The sequence below is a fragment of the Bos javanicus genome, chromosome 16 (assembly GCF_032452875.1).
Source record: "Bos javanicus breed banteng chromosome 16, ARS-OSU_banteng_1.0, whole genome shotgun sequence".
In the NCBI taxonomy this organism is placed as follows: domain Eukaryota; kingdom Metazoa; phylum Chordata; class Mammalia; order Artiodactyla; family Bovidae; genus Bos; species Bos javanicus.
In genome coordinates this window covers 21,470,397-21,483,469 of record NC_083883.1, presented here as the reverse complement: position 1 = coordinate 21,483,469, position 13,073 = coordinate 21,470,397, and positions in this window count along the sequence as shown.

Here is a 13,073-nt window from a genome sequence, read left to right as displayed (position 1 = left end):
GGAACCCAAATCTGGCTCCACAAAGATACTGTAGTTTATCAAAAGGAAGCCCAGATTTTCTTTCTGCAAAATATAGGGAAACACCAGGCATCTACTTTGCCATTACAACATCTTTTTTCCCCTTAATTCTAGATAGAATGTGCTTCAGTGCAACCAAGTAAAAGCAAGTTTTTGAAAGCAGAAGCAACTGGATGACATACAGAGGTATTTCAGCTTGCAGCTCTGCTCTCCTGATGCCATTTATGAGGGCCTTCCATTATGTTCCAACTAGATCTGTGCTCTCTGGTCCTAAACTCAAGGCAGGCCAGGAGTACATCCCCAGTTCTCACTGGGGATCCACCCATCGAGGGTGGTGCCTTCACAGAAAAAAGAAAACTCCTTTTTCGGTTTGTAGAATTCTTTAAAAAGGACATTTTCTGTCTTAAAAATTATAAAATGTGGATTTGAGAATAGCCTTGGGAGTCATTTGGTTCAATCTCTGATATCAGATAAATCAAAATGAAAATCAGGTTATCTTCATAAAAAAGTTCCTTGAGGAGACAGATAACACAATCATCTTTGGCAGTAAAGGTATTTCTTCCTTTGGCCTAACTGCACGTTTTTTCCTTCAATTAAAAATGAAAAAAAAAAGGAGGGGGGGAGAAATCAGAATGTTATTTATTCTCAAAATAGTATTTTTTAGATTGCAAATAAGTAATAATGTGCCTGTCTTTCTTTCTTTTCCTGAGTGGAATAAGTCCAAATAAGAACCCTGTTTAAATCTTTCCACTTCCTCCACGGTTAAAAAGAATCAAAAAGGAGGAGAACAAGATGGTGGAGGAGTAGGTGGTCATGGAGTGCATCTCTCTCTATGGATACATCAGGTATACACCTTCAGACACAGAAGTGCATGCAGAACACCACCTGAGAGCAGACAGGAGTTCCCGACCAGTGGAAAAGAATATGCAGACCCACACAAAACTCCGTAGGATGAAGGAACTAGGTGGGAAAACAGGAGTGTTAGGAGGACTGGATCTGCCCTCAGCAGGTGAGGGAACTGAAGCAGGGGTCCAATCCCCACATCTGGGCAGTTGTCTGAGTCAGAGGAGAACCATTTAAGGCTGAGTGAAACAGCTAATCTGTGGCAGCCTAAATGGAATGAGAATCAGACAGTCCTTGCTGCAGCCATACATTCTCCAGACAGGGACGCAAGTCTGCTGGAAGGTACAGTGGCTGGGAGCTGCAGTTTAGGGATTGTGGAGCAACCCCAGGTGAGGGCTGCTGTTGACTGCTGAGAGACGATCTAGGGGATGTGAGTGAGGAGAGTGTGATAGGAAATGCCTCTGGAGGAAAGCCAGACAGGCAGTCATCGAAGCCAGGTAATACTGCTGAGTCACGCAATGGGGTGGAGCCATCACCATAGCCGATCTTTCCCCACATGCCAATATAGGCAGCTGAACAATAGAGAGCCTGGCCCATCAAATGCCTGATGCATTGAACTACAGAGTAGGACCCCACCCAGCGTGCCCTTTTAAGTGCCTGACATGCAGATCCACAGAGTAGGACCCTAGCCAGGGGGGCCCCTGTATGTGCCTGATCTGCCGAACAACAGAGAAGGACCCCAGGCAAGAAAGCCCTCTAAGTGCCTGAATGGGAGGAGCTACAGAGATGGACTGGCCAAAGAAACCTACTGATGGCCAGCTACAAGAAGCTCGAAAAAAGACTGTGATAGAGCCATAACACCTGCTGTGGAGGCAGTCATGTCCCTGAGCATTTGGCGCCGCCAAGGTCTATGCCAGCCAAGCAGCTGCACCACCTTCATGCTTAACTCTCACTGGGGCAGAGTTGCTACGGGCAAAAAAAAGTCTTACGTCTGTGCACACAGGGTCGCTTTGGTCATGTCCAACTTTTGCGACCCTGTAGACTGTGGCCTGCCAGGCTTCTCAGTTGGGGTAGTGGGAGGGGGGGGGTTCTCCAGGCAAGAATACTGGAGCGTATTGGCCAATACTGGTTGCCATACACTTCTAAAGCACTATACTTCCTGCTCCCCTAGCCCCCAGCTCCCCTGAGTACCTGATGCTGCCAGAACTCCTGCAACTCAATCAGCTGCACCACCTCCACACCTGGCCCTCACAGGGGCAAACCCAAGTCTTCCAGGGCAGCCTCAGGAACAAACTCCAGTGGACGACCCACATGCAGAGGTGGAATAAAAAACCAATTGAAACCCAGGGGCAGTGTGGCTAACAAAGAAGACCCAAAACCTTCCCACCAGCTGTAAAAGCTGCAGATTAAATCCACATGATCAACTAGGCAGGCTCTGTGTCTATGGAATATATAAAAGGTCATTGAGAGCTCCCACAAAAGAAAAACACACTGGTTCTGATAGCTGTGGACAATGGAGGCAAGAACACACCAGAGCAAGACCAGATTAGAATCTGAGCTGCCCGCACAGCAGGTCCAGAGACCAGCACAGTGTTGGAGGGCATCCTAGGGAGGTGAAGTGGACTGTGACTCCAAGCGAGGGAAAGGACTCTGACAGCAGTGACTCAAGAAAAACATTTGTTGTTCTTGTGTTTTGACTTGTTCTGTAGATTCTTTTCGGATTTTTTTTCTTTTTCACCCTTTTCCGCCCCCCCGCTCTGTTGTCGATTTTATTGGCACTATGAAATCTAAGCATTTGAGCTTTTTCTTTTTTTCCTCAGTCACATTTTTTATTGTTGTTATAAACCTCTGCCTCTACATTGGGCTTTTGCAGTTCTGTGGAGTTTTCCTTTTTTTTCTCTCTCTTTTTTTCATTTTAATTTTTAATATTTTAAACCTATTATTATTTTTCTACATTTATTCCTTTGTTTGCTTTTCCTGCTGTTCTTTTCCTCTTGCAGTTAATCTTTAATGTATATAAATCTTCTTTATCTGCCTCTATTTAATTTTGCATATCTATTCTTTCTTTTCTTTCTTTCCTTTCCCCTCAACATATTTTTTAGTTTTATTTTCATTGCTTTATTCCCCAGTTGGCACCCTGCTTTAGTTTTGTTTTCCAGTTTGTGCTTTACTTAGTTTTGTTCTTAACTGGTAGATATAATTTTTTTGTTTCCTTTGTTTGCTGGGTCAATCTATTGTACTTTATTTTTATCGGATTTTTTTGATTTTGCAGATGTGTGTATATGTATATGTGTAAATTCAGTCACACTTTTTATTGTTATAAACCTCTGCCTCTACATTGGGCTTTTGCAGTTCTGTGGACTTTTTTCCCCCCTTTTTTTCTCTCTTCTTCCTTTTTTTTTCCTCTTTTTTATAATTTCAATTTTTAATTTTTGTAAACCTATAATATCTTTTCTACATTTATTCCTTTGCTTTCCTTTCCTATTGTTCTTTTCCCTGAGCAGTTAATCTTTAATGTATAGAAATCTTCTTTATCTACCTCTATTTAACTTTGTATATCTATTATTTCTTTCTTTTCTTTCCTCTCAACATATTTGTTCATTTCATTTTTATTACTTTTTTCCCAGTTGGCACCTTGCTTTAGTTTTGTTTCCCAGTTTGGGCTTTAGTTAGTTTTGTTCCTACCTGGTAAATACAATTTCTGTTTTCCTTTGTTCACCAGGTCAATCTACCATACTTTATTTTTCTTGGGCTGTTTCGACTTTGCTCATTGGTGTATATGTATATGTGTATATTCCATTATTTTAATTATTATTTGCCTGATTTTGTAAGTGCCATTTGTCTGGGGGTCATCTTTGGTTTCTCGTTTTTGGATATTTGTTTTAATCTCACTTAATGCCATAACACGGAGAAGGCAATGGCACCCCACTCCAGTACTTTTGCCTGGAAAATTGCATGGATGGAGGAGCCTAGTAGGCTGCAGTCCATGGGGTCGCTAGAGTCGGACACGACTGAGTGACTTCACTTTCACTTTTCACTTTCATGCATTGGAGAAGGAAATGGCAACCCACTCCAGTGTTCTTGCCTGGAGAATCCCAGGGATGGGGGAGCCTGGTGGGTTGCTGTCTATGGAGTCACACAGAGTCAGACTGACTCGACTTAGCAGCAGCAGCAGCAGCAATGCCATAACAAACCACTTGTGGAATCTTTGTTCCTGACCAGAGATCAAGCCCTGAGTCTTTGGAGTGTAAGCACTGACTCCAAGACCCTACATTACCAGAGAACTAAACCTAGGGAGTGTCAAATTGTGAGAACTCACACAAAGGAAATCACTTGAATACAAGACCGGGCATCACCCAGCCACCAGTAGCACCCTGGGCAGGACACCTCATCTAAACAACAAACAAAGCAAAAATACAAACCCTATCATCAGCAGACAGCATTACCACCTCACTCAGCCTTGCCCATCAGAGGAAAAATAAACTAACAAACAGAAACTCAGCACTAATCTCACCCTATAGGAAGCTTAGACAAACCACTGGACCAAACTTCAGAGGGCAGAAACCAAAAGGAAGAAAGAATTCAACCTTGAAGCCTGGGAAAAGGAGACCTCAAACACAATAAGTTAAAAAAAAAAATTAAAAGGCAGAGGAATATTGCACAAATGATGACCAATCAGGAAACAAAGAATTCCAAATAATTGAAGAGGAAATAGGCAAACTACCTGAAAAAGAATTCAGAATAATGACAGTACAGATGATCAAAAACCTTGAAAACAAAATGGAGAAAATGCAAGAATCAATCAACAAAGACCTAGAAGAATTAAAGAATAAACAGACAAAGACAAACAACACAGTTACTGAAATTAAAAATACCCTAGATGGAATCAATTGCAGAACATCTGAAACAGAAGAATGAATCATTGAGCTGGAAGATAAAATGGTAGAAAAAACTGCTGAAGAGCAGAATAAAGTAAAAAGAATGAAAAGAACTGAGGTTAGTCTCAGAGAACTCTGGGATAATATTAAATGCACCAACATTATATTATAGGGGTCCAAGAAGAGACGCGAAAAAGAAAGGATATGAGAAAATTTCTGAAGAGATTATAGTTGAAATTTTCCCCAACATGAAAAAGGAAATAGTCCAGCAAGTCCAAGAGGCACAAAGAGCCCCATACAGGAGAAACCCAAGGAGAAACACACCAAGACATATACTAATCAAAGTAACAAAGACTAAATACAAAGAAAGAATATTAAAAGCAGCAAGGAAGAAGCAACAAGTAACATACAAGGGAAACCCCATACACTTGACAGCTGATCTTTCAGCAGAAACTCTGCAGGCCAGAGGGGAGTGGCAGGATATATTTAAAGTACTGAAAGGGAAAAATCTACAACCAAGATTACTGTAACCAGCAAGGATCTCATTCAAAATTGATGGAGAAATAAAAAGTTTTCCAGACATGCAAAAATTAAGAGAATTTAGTACTACCAAACCAGCTTTACAACAAATGTTAAATGGACTTATATAGTCAAGAAATACAAGAGAAGAAAAAAGATCTACAATCAACCCCAAACAATTAAGAAAATGGCAATAGGAACATATATATCAATAATCACTGTAAATGTAAATGGATTAAATGCTCCAACCAAAAGACACAGCCTGGCTGGATGGATACAAAAATAAGACCCATATATATACTGTCTACAATAAACACACTTCAGACCTAAAGACACATATAGACTGAAAGTGAGAGGATGGAAAAATATATTCCATGCAAATGGGAAGCCAAAGAAAGCTGGACTAGCAATCCTCATATCAGACAAAATAGACCTTAAAATAAAGAAGATTACAAGAGATAAGGAAGGGCACTACATAATGATCAAGGGATCAATCCAATAGGAAGACACAACAATTGTAAATATCTATGCACCCAACATAGGAGCACCTCAATACATAAGATAAACACTAATAGACATAAAAGGAGAAATTGACAGTAACACAATTATAGTAGGAGACTTTAACACCCCACTCACACCAATGGAGATCATCAAAACAGAAAATTAATAAGGAAACACAAGTCTTAAATGATACATTAGGTGAGATGGATCTCATTGATATCTTCAGGACATTCCACCCAAATGCAGAAGAATACACCTTCTTCTCAAGTGCACATGGAACATTTTCCAGGATAGACCACATCTTGGGCCACAAATCAAACCACAGTAAATTTAAGAATATTGAAATCGTATCAAGCATCTTCTCCGACCACAATGCTGTGAGACTAGATATCAATTACAAGAAAAAGAACTCCAAGAAACACAAACACATGAAGATTAAACAACACGTTTCTAAATAACCAACAGGTTACTGAAGAAATCAAAAGGGAAATTAAAAAATTTCTAGAAACAAATGACAATGAAAACATGACAGCTCAAAACCTATGGGATGAATCAAAAGCAGTCCTAAGAGGGAAGTTTATAGCAGTACAAACCAACCTCAAGAAACAAGAACAACATCGAACAGACAATCTAACTTTACACCTAAAACAACTGAAAAAAGAAGAACAAAAACCCCCAAAATTAGTAGAAGGAATGACATCATAAAGATCCAAGCAGAAATAAATGAAACAGAAGTGAGAGAAACAATAGTAAAGATTAATAAAACTAAAAGCTGGTTCTTTGAGAAGATAAAATTGACAAACCTTTAGCCAGACTCATCAAGAAAAAAGAGAGAAGAATAAAATCAACAAAATTAGAAGTGAAAAAAGAAGAGATTACAACAGACAATGCAGAAATACAAAGGATTATAAGAGACTATTCTGAACAACTCTATGGCAATAAAATGGATAACCTGGAAGAAATAGATTCTTAGAAAAGTTCAATCTTTCAAGACTGAACCAGGAAGAAATAGAAAATTATGAACAACCCAATTACAAGCACTGAAATTGAAGCTGTGATCAAAAATCTCCCAAAACACAAAAGCCCGGGACCAGATGACTTCACAGGAGAATTCTATCAAACATTTACAGAAGAGCTGATGCCTATCCTTCTAAAACTCTTTCAAAAAATTGCAGAGGAAGGAACACTTCCAAACTCATTCTATGAGGCCATCACCCTGATACCAAAACCAGACGAAGACAACACAAAAAAGGAAAACTACAGACCAATATCACTGATGAACATTGATGCAAAAATCCTCAACAAAATTTTAGCAAACAGAATTCAGCAACACATCAAAAAGCTCATTCACTAGATCAAGTTGGGTTTATTCCAGGAATGCAAGGATTCTTCAATATATGCAAATCAATCAATGTGATACACCATATTAACAAATTGAAAGATTAAAACCATATGATCATCTCAATAGATGCAGAAAAAGCCTTTGACAAAATTCAGCACCCATTTATGATTAAAACTCTTCAAATAATGGGCGTAGTAGGAACCTACCTCAACATAGTGAAGGCCAGATATGATAAACCTAGAGCAAACATTATTCTCATTGGTGAAAAACTGAAAGCATTCCCCCTAAGATCAGGAACAAGACAACGGTGTCCACTTTCACCACTATTGTTCAACATATTTCTGGAAGTCCTAGCTACAGCAATCAGAGAAGAAAAAGAAATAAAATGAATCCAGATTGGAAAAGAAAAAGTAAAGCTTTCACTGTTTGCAGATGACATGATAGTGTACATAGAGAACCGTAAAGAGAGTATCAGAAAATTACTAGAGCTAATCAGTGAATTTAGCAAAGATGTAGGATACAAGATCAATACACAGAACTCACTTGCATTGTTATATACTAACAATGAAAAATCAGAAAAAGAAATTAAGAAATCAATCCCACTCACCATTGCAACAAAAAGAAGAATTAAGTATCTAGGAATAAACTTACCTAAGGAGACAAAAGAACTGTACACAGAAAATTATAAGACACTGATGAAAGAAATCAAAGATGACATAAACAGATGGAGAGATATTCCATGTCCCTGGGTAGGAAGCATCCATATTGTGAAAATGACTATACTACCAAATGCAGTCTACAGATTCAATGTGATCCCTATCAAATTACCAACAGCATTTTTCATAGAACTAGAACAAAAAATTTCACAATTCATATGGAAACACAAAGACCCTGATTAGCTAAAGCAGTCTTGAGAAAGAAGAATGGAGATGGAGGAACCAATCTTCCTGACTTCAGATTATACTACAAAGCTACAGTCATCAAGACAGTATGGTACTGGCACAAAAACAGAAATACAGACCAATGGAACAAGATAGAAAGCCAGAAATAAACCCATGCACCTATGGGTGCCTTATTTTTGACAAAGGAGGCAAGAATATACAATGGGGGCAAAGACAGCCTCTTCAATAAATGGTGCTGGGAAAACTGGACAGCTACATGAAAAAGAATGAAGTTAGAACACTTCCTAACACACACACAAAGATAAGCTCAAAATGGATTAAAGACCTAAATGTAAGACCAGAAACTATAAAACTCTTAGAGGAAAACATAGGCAGAACACTTGATGACATAAATCAAAGCAAGATCTCTATGACCCTCTTCCTAGAGTAACAGAGATAAAAACAAAATAAACAAGTGGGACCTGATTAAACCTAAAAGCTTTTGCACAGCAAAGGAAACTATAAGCAAGGTGAAAAGACAACCCTCAGAATGCGAGAAAATAACAGCAAATGAAACAACTGGCAAAAGATTAATTTCCAAAATATACCAGCAGCTCATACAACTCAGTGCCAGAAAAACAAACAACCCAATCAAAAAGTGGGGAAAAGGCCAAAACAGACATTTCTCCAAAGAAGACATACAGATGGCTAACAAACACATGAAAAGATACTCAACATCACTCATTATTAGAGAAATGCAAATCAAAACCACAATGAGATATCACCTCACACTTGTCAGAATGGCCATCATCGAAAAGTCTACAAACAATAAATGCTGGAGAGGGTGTGGAGAAAAGGGAACCCTCTTGCACTGTTGGTGGGAATGTAAATTGATCCAGCCACTATGGAATATGGTATAGAGATTCCTTAGAAACTAGGAATAAAAAGCACCTTATGATCCAGCAATCCCACTCCTAGACATACACCCCAAGGAAACAAAACTGGAAAAAGACACATGTATCCCACTGTTCATTGCAGCACTATTTACAATAGCTAGAACATGGAAGCAACCTAGATGTCCATGGACAGATGAATGGATAAAGAAGTTGTGGTACATATACACAATGGAATATTACTCAGCCATAAAAAGGAATACATTTGAGTCAGTTCCGATGAGGTGGATGAACCTAGAACCTATTATACAGAGTGAAGTGAGTCAGAAAGAGAAAGATAAATATCATATTCTAACGCACATATATGGAATCTAGAAAAATGGTACTGAAGGATTTATTTACAGGGCAGCAATAGAGAAACAGACATAGAGAATTGACTTATGGACATGGGGAGAGGGGAGGAGAGGGTGAGATGTATGGAAAGAGTAACATGGAAACTTACACTACCATATGTAAAATAGATAGCCAGTGGGAATTTGCTGTATGGCTCCGGAAATTCAAACAGGGGCTCTGTATCAACCTAGAGGTGTGGGATGAGGTGAGAGATGGGGCAAGTTCAAAAGGGAGGGGATATACGTATACCTATGACTGATTCATGTTGAAGTTTGACAGAAAACAACAAAATTCTCTAAAGCAATTATCCTTCAATAAAAAAATTCAATTTAATTTAAAAAATAATGAAATATTGCCATTTGCAGTGAATGGATGGATGGAGAGATTATCATACTAAGTGAAGTAAGTTAGAAAGAGACAAAGATATATGATATATGATATCACTTATAGGTTGAACCTAAAATATGACATAAATGAATGTATGTACGGAAAGGAAACAGACTCACAGACATAGAGAACAGATTTGTGATTGCCAAGGAGGAGAAGGGCTGGAGGATAGAGTAGAAGTTTGGGATGTGAACTATTATACACACAGTACATCAACAAGATCCTGCTGTATAGCACAGGGAACTATAATCAATATCTTGTGGTAAACCATACTAGAGAAAATATGAAAAAGAACATGTATGTGTGTTAACTCACGTCAGTCATGTCCGACTCTTTGCGACCCTAGCCCGTGAGGCTCCTCTGTCAATGAGACTCTCCAGGTGAGAATACTGGAGTGGATTGCCATGCTCTCCTCCAGGGGATCTTCCCCATCAGGGGATCAAACCTGTATTTCCTGCAGTTCTTGCATAGCAGGTGGATTCTTTGCCGCTGAGTATGTACGTATACTCAGGGATATGTGTAACTGAGTCACTTTGCTATACAGCAGATATTGACACAACATTGTAAATCGACTCTACTTTGATAATTAAAAAAAAAAAAAAATAATCCTTTCATTTCCCTCCCTCACAATTAGGTTCAGGTAATGTAAAATTGGGATGGGAGGTCCACACGCCATACTCTGCTCACCTCCCAGCTCATTCTCCACACCTCTGTGTCCTGCTCTGCAGCCCTCAGCCTTCCTTCACCCTAAGCACACCCAGACACACATCTCCCGTGTTCTGGGGGATTCCCGGCTCCCTGTGTATCAGAATGGAGAGCGAACGTGCTTCCCTGAGACCATCCAAATATTCCCCACGGGCCTCCACACACTCAGCCTTCAACTAGTTTGGCTGTTTTCCTTTGACACGTTCCTTTGCTCATCTGCTCGTGGCCTCCACAATAACCAGAAAGATCGCTATTTCTTTTTCTTTTTTTTTTTTTTAACATAGTCATTCAAACCAGATAGGGTTTGGCTACATCCAAATGATAGAAGCCTGGTAATTTCTTACCTTCCCCCATTTTTAGATAATTGGTCTCTAACCCCTTTTTCAGTATGAGAAAATGCATCTGACCACCGACCCAGGTGGCTCCATCCATCAGGCTCGGTATTGTCAGGGTAGGAGAAAGAGAGTCTAAAAGCAGGGCTCATTTCAGAACTAAGTGCAGGCTGAGCCAATGTTATCGACAGCAACTCTCTCCCTCATAATTGGTCTGCAGATACACTCAGCGACTTGGAAGGCCTCAGGCTTTGAAGAGGAGCCACGAGGTACAGCTGTGTCCTGGCCCAGCCCGCCGTCCCTCTCTGAGCGGTGGGTGGGGCTAGACAGTCCTCTGTCAGCACTCTCCTTGCTGCCATCCCCAGAGACCACAGCAAGTGCAAAAGCTAAGAAAATCAAGAACTCATTGTACAGCAGAAACTAACATAGCATTGTAAATCAATTATACTCCAACTTCAAAAAAAGAGAAAATAAAATTATTTTTAATTAAAAAAAAAAAAAAGCAAATGGATGTGATGAGGCATGTTCAGGGAGGTGTGCGTGTGTGTGTGTGTGTGTGTGTGTGCGTGCTCAGGTGTATCTGACTCTTTGTGACCCCCATGGACTGTAGCCCACCAGACTCCTCTGTCCATGGGATTTCCCAAGCTAGGATACTGGAGTGGGTTGCCATTTCCTTCTCCAGGGGATCATTCCAACCCAGGGATCGAACCCATGTCTTTTTCATCTCCTACATTGGCAGGTGGATTCTTTACCACTGAGCCACCTAGGAATCCTCAAGGTGATATGGTCACAGACAAATACTCTTATGTGGAATTCAACTTGTTTTTTAAAATGAAACAAATGAACTTATTTTTAGAACAGACTTACATATATTGAAAACAAAGGGGAAATGTAGAGGGAGGATAAATCAGGAGCCTGGGATGAATACACATACGCTACTCTATATTAAGATGGGCTTCCCTGGTGGCTCAGACGGTAAAGAATTTGCCTGCAATGTGGGAGATCTGGGTTCTATTCCTGGGCCGGGACGATCCCTTGGAGGAGGGCATAGCAACCCACTCCAGTATTCTGGCCTGGAGAACTCCCATAGACAGAGGAGCCTGGCAGGCTATAGTACGTGAAGTCATAAAGAGTCAGACAAGACTGAGCAACTAAGTACAGCACAGCACTATACATAAGATAGATAACCAACAAGGACCTACTGTGTAGCACAGGGAACTCTACCTAATCTTCTAGGATAACCTGTATGGAAAAAGAATCTGAAAAAGAATGAACATATGTATAACTGAATCACTTGGCTATACACCTGAAATTAACACAACACTGTAAATCAACTCTATACCAATACAAAAAAAAAAAAAAAATAGCAAATGGATTCATTCTCAACATGTCACAGCAGATTCCTTCTTGGAATGTGGCTGATTTTCCTTTGCATCTCAGCCCACAAGAGAAGGGCCCAACTCTCTGTCTCTGAAGACAGAGTGTTTCTAATGTTATACACTCCCAAACCTGTCTTTTCCCTGGGGTAAACATTTCTCTTCTCTTTATTTACCTTTTCCCCAAGCAGAAAACTTACAGTGAACTGCAGTAAAGACCACGACATACATCTCTGCTTTTTATTGTCTGTGTCTTTCCCCCTTCTCTGGTGCTACTTTATCACAGTATCCATGAGGATTCTCACAATCTTATTAATATTTAACATTTATTGTTAGTCTCTTGAGCCACCACAGAGACATATATTATCTCTTTGCAAGATTTAATGTCACCCTTTGTGATTCATATTCTCCATGGTATGCTTTCTACTTAGGGAAAAAAAAAAAATCTTCTTCATCTCCAAATTAAAGCATTCTGTGCCCAGCTGCAGTTCCAACACTTGGGCAGAAGGAACGGGTGATAGGCAATGAGATTATTTATACTTTGTCCACCAGGGATCAGAAGTTTTTTTACAGAAACTTTTGGGATTATTCAGCTCACATCCTGTATTATATTTCTTTTGAAGTGCCTTAAAATATAGACTTTAATTAAATTAAAAACTTAAAGAAGGCAGACTTATTTAACTTTGCACTGTCTTACACGCAAAGTTTGCTCAGCAAGCAAATGCATACTATAAACTCAATGTCATGGGACTGATTTACCTGTCAAAGGGAACAAATTATTTTTAATATTTTAGCAGAAGAATGTACCATAAGCATATAATTAAAAGGAACATTGTGAGAAGTTTTGAAGAATGAAATTATATTGGTGTTTTTTTCCCTTCTGAATTTGCTTCCTTTTTTTAAAGGTTTTTTTTTTTGATGTGGACCATTTTTAAAGTCATTATTGAATTTGTTACAATACTGCTTCTGTATTTATGTTTTGGTTTTTTTTTTTTTTTTGGTCAT